Below are 6129 nucleotides of genomic sequence, written 5' to 3' on the forward strand. Positions count from 1 at the left end.
GAAAAAGTTAGGTAATTTAACCTCTCACTTGCACAAAAAAATATAGTTCTAAAGGTTTTTGATTTGATAAATCAATATATAGTATAAATATATCAACATAATATAATTTATCATCATATATTGATGTCAGTTTTGATTGCGGTGTTGTTTGTTTACCTTTTGCTTGTTATTGTGTTTCAGTTTGGTTTCAGTTTATGCATCATGCATGATGCATATGTATCTTGCGTGTATCTTGTATTGCGATTATTGTATTGGTGATTAATACGAGTGATTTGCCAATTGAGTTAAAAAAACGAAGGATTGCACCGTGGTAAGTGCTAAGTAACTTCATGAGCATTTTGCGAGCGGCAGGAGTTCGAGTTATTGTGGGCAGGTTGTGGGGTTGAGGTCCAGGTTGACCCTCGGTCCTCAGACCTCAGGTCATGCTTCAAATGTTTCGTCGGTTCTGAGATTTCGCATGCACATTTTTGTTTTGTGAGTTATGATCCTCGACAAAAAGCAAGACTCTAGGCCCTAGGGTCTAGTCCGTACTTTCCCGCTCAACAGCTTGCATTGAGAATTGAGATTGAATAGATTTATGCATGGTTTGTTTTAGTTTGGTAAAATTCGGGTAAAATGAATTCGACTTCCTATGTGACGTGGTTGAATGGAATATTATGCTATTATCAGAATGAGCAAGTCCGCGATAGTTGTCGTCAGTTGTCGCTCATATCAAATCATAAAAGTTTTTGACTGCACGTAACTGGAACATGTTGCATGAAAACGGTAGCGATTGAAAGATAGCAAGCGTTGCGACATGCAGCCGGCAGGCACGCATGCAAGCAAACATGGAAAAGTTCCAAGTTTACATCAACTGTCGGCTGGCGCGTCCTTGATGGGATAAATCCAGACGAAAAATCCAGCCTTGCTTCTTTGTCACGTTTTTAGCAGTGCTGTAGACGGGAAACATGCTGACGTTTGCGACGGGCTTGCAATGGGAGGTCAGATGACGCCAGAGGGCGGTGATAGTCGACGGCGATGGGGAGAGAGAGGGCGGTAGTGTCGACAGCGACGGCCGCTGGTGGCGCACGGGATGGCGGCTGTCGAGCAAAATACGAGGGATATACGTAGCTGGAGGCTTATGGCAGAGCTGAACGATGCGTTACTGGTGGTTGAGTCAGCCAAGACGATTGCAATGAGCTGTGGTTAGTAGGATGACTGTGGATAAGTGTTGTGGTCAAAGGAAAACGGTAGACGGTGCTGATAAATGGGAGAATATTCAATATGGGAGAATGTATCGATGGTTGAAGTGATGAATTAACGGAGGTCGGAGACGGCCGGCCACCGACCGGCCACCATCTCCTTCTGTTGGTGACGGTTTTGAGGGATATGGGAGACAACATAGCTGAGATGGCATCGGCCGATGGAAGACGGCTCACGGCGGTGTTGGTAGTGTTGGTGAGCGGTAGCGAGAGCTGAAAAGCCGTGGTAGCGGTGGCGGTTGGACTTTGGAAACGGTGGCGGCGAGATTCGACGGCAATGGGTGATATGGTTTTGGCATAACCGATGGGAGACAGTAGCGGCAGACAGGGGACGAGGCCGTCGGTGACGGTGTTTGTATTAGTCTCACGTAGGCTTACGTAACGTCGGGGCACCCGGCTGGGCCGGCACCACCTCCCGCCGCGGGGACGACTCGGAGTCAGAGCCTGAGTCGTGCCGGAGAGTGGTTAGTTGTGGTCGGTGATCAATTCAGGCATTAGCCAGGCTCGGAGTCAAGCGGCCGCCGGAAAAGGGGCTGGGCAGGAGACAGAGTCATATGGAAATCAGCGGCTGCATCCATGTTGCAAAACTCAGAGTCAAAAGATCTCGCCGAAGGGCCGCGGCATTGACGTCAGACCCCTGATCGTCGGCATTCCCCGCACGTTCCCTGTTGGGCTGGAAATTGTAGTCTCTGAGGTATCGATTTAGAGAAGCCATGCTGTGTTTCAGCTCGATAAAAGGCGGCACCTCCAGTCTCGTACACTGTGAGGAGTCGACGATCAACGTCATTTCCGGGGGGAGTGGCCTCTCGGTGCAGGGCGTGGGGTTCAGGCCAATGAGCTTATCTCGGTCCCTGCAGCCCACGCACTCGGCCTCAGCGACAGGCCGGCTGTCATTTCCTACCCATGCTGACCTGAGAGCTGTGACCGCTTTTCTTGGGTCAGGTCACCGAACCGTCAGCCCATACCGTCAGTTGACGCTTTACGTGTCCCATCAGAGGCTTATTTTTTAGCGCGACGGCGCCGTCTTATCTGATAGTCGCACATCCGGCGGTAGCCGGGCCGTGGGGGGCGGCCGGCGCTGTCTGGGGGCCCGCTTCCAGAGGGGCTCGGCGGTTTGCGGCCTGCAGCGGCCCCCGGTCGCCCACTGGCGGCGCCACGCCCTCCGGTGACCCCTGGGGAGGCCATCCAGCTGACATGTGTGCCCGTCGTTAGCCACGGGGCGCCCGTCCGGCTGGCCGGCCAGTCCGCAGACCGGCCCGGACGCCAGCGCCGCCCAGCGGCCGACGCGGGAAGCTCGCCGACCGTCCAGCCAGCATGAATTGACCTTCGGCTGCAGGACCGCCTGACCGACCGGCGGGTTCGCGGAGCTTCGACGGGCTACGCCGTGACCGGCCGCGCCGCTGAGGCGCTCGCATCGTCAACCCGACGCCGCCGGTCCGTTTCACGAATCGGATGATGGACGCTGGGCCGTATCGAGAAAGGGCCGTGTGCCCTTTCTGTGTGTGCCTCCGCTCCGTTGTAAGACTTCTGTCGTGGGACGGGCGCCACTCGCCAGCTCCCTCCCGGGAGGAACGCAGGGGATGGCCGCGAGGGCTCAGATTACCAACGACGTCTGTCCTGGCGCCTCGGCCGGTCTCTCTCTCTCTCTCTCTCTCTCTCTCTCTCTCTCTCTCTCTCTCTCTCTCTCTCTCTCTCTCTCTCTCTCTCTCTCTCTCTCTTTCTCTCTCCCTCCCTCATTCTCCCTCCCCGCCGAGGGACACCTGTCACTCTTCAGAGAGCGTAGAGCCGACCCTCCTCCAGACGACATCCGCTGAGCAGGCGAGAGGAGGGGACGCGAGACAAGTGCGCGTGTCAGCCCGGCCCCAGCGCGACGGGCGTCGCCTCGGGAAACACCCTGCCGCCGCTGGAGATAAAACTGGTCGGAGCGCCCAAGCAGCAGGGATGATACGAGAGATGCGAGGTGTAGCACATCTGGATGGAAGGGTATTAGCTCCAATGCCGATTTGCGCCGGAGGCAGGGTTGATGATGCAGTGGAGCAGCTCTGGGGATGCTGTAGGACCGCAGGTCCCTCGGTCTCGGGGCCCTATGTTGGTCGTCTGGAGGGCTGGGCGGCCGCCATCTTACCGAGCCGAGCCGAGAGGGCCGCAGGTGTTTCGGCCACGCCGCCTCTGCAGAGCGCTCGCTCGGCCGAGTGTCGCCTCTGCCCGCACCGTGCGCACAGCCGGCGCACACCGTGCCAGAAACGCACAGCGGACGGCGCTACGCATCCTGTCATCTGTCCTGATGGTCCTGGGGATACTGACCGGTCAGCGTTTCGGCGTACTGCCGTGCGTCTACCGCCCCTGCTCTGCCCACGCTCACCGCCTGGGAGCCCCTCCCTCCCTCCCGCCGACCGGCGCGGTCCCACCGCCCGCCCGCTTTCATTCACCGTCACGATCTGCGCCGGCTGTGAATGGAATTCCACCGTCTCGCTCAATGGAAGGACGAGCAAGAAAGGCGGCCGACCGCAGCGGCCGAGTGCGGGGGCACGAATCTTTCGTGGTCATCGGCAAGGCCGAGTCGGATCAGCGCAGTTCCATTCATGGAGCTGAGCAGCGGCCGGCACAGCCGCCCGACTCGCGCCCTCTCCGGCCCAGTCCGTAATTACACCGTCCATTCATCGGGCCGGAATTTCAGGGGCATCCGACCTATTTTCGTTGGGCGGCCTGCATCGGCTTCTCACGGCTCTCTGTTGGCGCCGGAAACGGCTCATCAGCTCCAGAGGAAGCGTGCTGGCGTCTGGCGGCGGCAGCGCCGGTGGCTGGACCGTGCGCGCGCCGACCGGCATCCGGCCGGCTCGACCGACCGACCGTTCCGGGAACAACTGCGCAACAGGCAGCAGCAGCAGCGGAGGCAGCGGCGGACCGACGGCTGCCGCGCCACCGCCCCTATCGCTATCTGCCACTATCACGGGCGTGAATCACAGACGGCCTGAGCAAACAGACGGCCGCTATCTGGGCCGCTGAGAGAGGCGGAGGCCGGACGGGCCGGCCGCGCCGGCGTCCGCCGCCCGCCGCCGCCGCTGCCCGGTCGGCAAGGCCGTGTCTCTGGCGCGGCGCGGTCGGCCCGGCCCCGAGTCGGCCGCGGCCGCTCTGGGCACCGGCCCGCCGCCGTCCGTATGAATGAACCGGCAGCGAAAAACACGCGACCGCAGCGGCCGCGGCCTCCGAGCGGCGCGGCGCGCTGACAACTCGGCCGGACGTCACCGCCGGCCGCGCCGCTTTCGACACCGCTCCGAGGCGCGCCCGGCCAGTCATTGTGGCGCACTGGAGGCACATCCGGCGCGGCAGTGACGAGCGGCCGCGCGGCCGGCGAGAGGTCGGGTCGCCGGACGCGGCCCATTGCGGGCTGGCCCAGATCGGTCGCTCTTCATCATAACAGAAGCGGAGCGCCGACACCGGCGCCTCACATCCGCTGGCCGTCGGGGAGAGGAGTGAGGGTCTGACAGAGGAGAGGGGTGGAGAGAGGGCTGAGAGACTGGCAGAGTGGGGGCAGGAAGAGAGCTCGGAGATGGGGCAGAGGCTAAGAGAGATGCAAGAGAGGAGAGATGACAGAGAGATGGCAGGGCAAATTGTAGATTGAGAGAGGGAGGGAGGGAGAGAGAGCAAAAAGAGAGAGAGAGAGGGAGAGAGAGAGAGAGAGAGAGAGAGAGAGAGAGAGAGAGAGAGAGAGAGAGAGAGAGAGAGAGAGAGAGAGAGAGACGGCTGATAGGGCTACGGAGGTAAAAAAGCTAGTCGAAATAAATATTGAAATAAAATATATGGCCTGTGGAAGCTGGGAGGGATAATTACTGTAAGGAAATTAGTTAGTTCGAAGATTACCTGTAAGAAGGGAAAGCTGGGAGTCTGAAGTGGGGATCAATGAGTCTGATATCTGCTGAGGAAGTATGAAATGTAGAGCGCTACCAGTGAAGGAATGAAAGAATGAGAGTGAAAGAAAATGAATGAAAATGAATGAGATAAATAACTCTGAGGGTTTGGAGGAGATATGGCTGGAAATTGGAATAGATAAACGTAGGAAGGACGGCAGCAAGTGTATACAGAAAAGGGAAAACATTGGGAGGTGCAGGAGAGAGCACGAAGGGAATGCAGGGGAGTATTGCCTGGAAAACGATGACGATTATGGGAGCGGGGCATTGGTATGACGGAGTCGATACGTGAAACTGAACTTTGATAATAAACCAGTCATTGGCTGGGACCGGGAGAGACTGCCAGCCCGAGAAAGTACCGGAGCGCCGGCTCTGGAGCTGCCAAAGATACAGAGCTCGGCCGGCGAGGGTGGGTCGTCGGACAGAGGGAGTCAGGGAGAGAGAGTGGGCGCGACCCGCCCAGGGCAGAGATGGGCGGACGGTTCCGGGTGTCGGCCGCCGGCCGCTGCCGGCCGATCAATGACTGGGAGCGCCGCGGTGACCCGGCAGACGGCAGAGGCGGAGACAGGCGGCCAGGGCTGGGGAGGCAGACGGCAGAGGCGGAGACAGGCGGCTAGGGCTGGGGGAGGCAGACGACCAGCGCAGCCGTTAGGGGCGGAGGTAGAGCTCAGCGTTGGTGGAGGTAGACGGGCAGCTCTGGTAGAAACAGAAGCCCACCTCAGGAAGAGAAAGAGGCCGAACTTTGTAGTATGAAAATGGGCACCACTGGCGGATGCAGGCGCCCAACGCCCTAAGCTAGCAGACCGAGGGAGAACCCCGGAGAGGGCACAATTTTTGCGCTCCCTGCTACCGCTTGGCAATGCAAGACGAAATGTTATGACATATGAAAAGTCACTGGCGGATCCACGAGGATCCGTCGATGATCAGGAACAACAGGACAAGGGAGAACGTTTCGGCTTGTGGACAGGATGGGGCCTGGG

The sequence above is a fragment of the Amphibalanus amphitrite genome, unplaced genomic scaffold, assembly GCF_019059575.1.
Source record: "Amphibalanus amphitrite isolate SeventyFive unplaced genomic scaffold, NRLGWU_Aamphi_draft 000720F_arrow, whole genome shotgun sequence".
In the NCBI taxonomy this organism is placed as follows: domain Eukaryota; kingdom Metazoa; phylum Arthropoda; class Thecostraca; order Balanomorpha; family Balanidae; genus Amphibalanus; species Amphibalanus amphitrite.